This window comes from Mastomys coucha, chromosome X (assembly GCF_008632895.1).
Source record: "Mastomys coucha isolate ucsf_1 chromosome X, UCSF_Mcou_1, whole genome shotgun sequence".
Lineage (NCBI taxonomy): Eukaryota > Metazoa > Chordata > Mammalia > Rodentia > Muridae > Mastomys > Mastomys coucha.
Window position 1 is genome coordinate 107,908,053 of NC_045030.1, and position 1,673 is coordinate 107,909,725.

General features: G+C 41.5%; 1 pseudogene; it reads left to right on the forward strand.

Annotated features, from left to right (window-relative positions):
• The first annotated feature begins 1,021 nt into the window (after positions 1 to 1,021).
• LOC116093953 lies at positions 1,022 to 1,429 on the forward strand (annotated as a pseudogene).
• Positions 1,430 to 1,673: the final 244 nt, after the last annotated feature.

The following is a 1,673-nucleotide window of genomic DNA, read 5'->3' on the forward strand; positions in this document are numbered from 1 at the left end:
GAAAAGGGTCATTGGTCCCCTAGAATTGGAGTAACAGACAGTTGTGAGCTGACACATGAGTGCTGGGAACCAAACTAGGTTCCCCTGAAAGAGAAGCAAGGGCTCTTAACTACCGAACTGTCTCCTCAGCTGCATCAGTAGGACACTAATTCTAAAATAACAGTTGAAATTGGTAGGACAATGTATTGAGTGAGTGTCACAGTGGGAATTATAATGAGTATTCTGTGCTTGGCACTGGAAATATATATACATCCTTCTAATGATAGCCTTCTACCTATACATTAAGAGAAGTGTCTTATTACAGTAGACAGTAGTTAACACAGATTCTCTCAAGTAGACAAAGCAAAGAGAATAAGTGAAAAATTAGAGTGCTCAGTCCCAACTGGTAATCTATATTACCCTCCACCTAAGACTTAAGAAACATCATGGAAAAGATATAGAAAGTTTGTATAATCCAGAGGTTGGTTAGGATTTCTGTGAAACTTAATCATCTGGATAGAACTGGGTCATTGCAGTTGTGGACTCATAGCAGCTATGGCTGCCTATATAAGAAATACACAATTCAAACAAGTCAGCACTTTATAATGGATGTGAGGAGATTACAAGGTCCCAGCACTAACTAAACTATTCTCAATTGATAAATGTTGGGAAACTTAGCTTCTTCATGAGTTTTGTCTTTGTATGTTGCACAGTGTGTAGTGGATGATCCTATACACAATACATACAGGAGGATCTCTGATTGGACTTAGTGTATTATAAAGAAAACAGTGATGAATGAAGATGATATGAAGTTGGGTGAATAACCTGAAGGTTTATCTGTGAGAAGGTAGAAGAGGGATGGCATTGTCTAAATGCACTGTAAATATGAATGAACTCAAAATTTAGATAAAATTAAAAATTAGCAGTCTTTTTCTGGAGGGAGAGCCTGAGTAGATGCCAAGATATGCAGGCCTCTTCTTTGACCCTTTTCCCAACAATTTAAAAAAAAAATTAGGTCTCACACTCCTTTGGCCCTTCCCTGATGGGCTTCCAGCCTCATCCCTTCTCCATTGATTTTATTTTTCTGTTTCCAAATAACATCTGCCTGCCTGCCTTGTTGAAGCTGTGTCAGAGGCAGGAAGTCTCTTGGCTGGCCCAATGGTTCCCAAAGACCCAGCCAAACCAGTGGTGGCACAGAAAATACCCATCAGATTGGACCTGGTTGTCAGGAAACCTACAGGTGGTGTGTATGTGGCCAAAGCTAGAATCAGCCCTTCTATGATGGCTCCCACTTCTTCCAACGCACTGGCCTTTCCCCACTCTAGTTCAAGGCCAAAAGACATGCACAGTGGCATTATGTACCTGCAAGGCCATGCGGCAACTCCCTTACTGTGATGGTACCCACAAGAGTGAGCAGGTGCAGAAAGCAGAAGTAGGCTCCCCACTCTGAAGGATACTATGACTCCAGGCCTCTTTGAGACTTCCCTTCCATGAAGACGATAATGTCGAGCCATATACAAAAGGGAACATCCAAGGACTACATCTTCTTGTTAGCAATTGTACCCTGAAAAACCTGTATTCTCCTGTTGGGCAGCTGAGAGCAGGCCCTGGTTCAGTACCTTGTAAAGGTGTCATTAAACACTGAGGCCCACCCTCTAAGAAAATTAAAAAATTAAGTATAGAATTGCAAATAA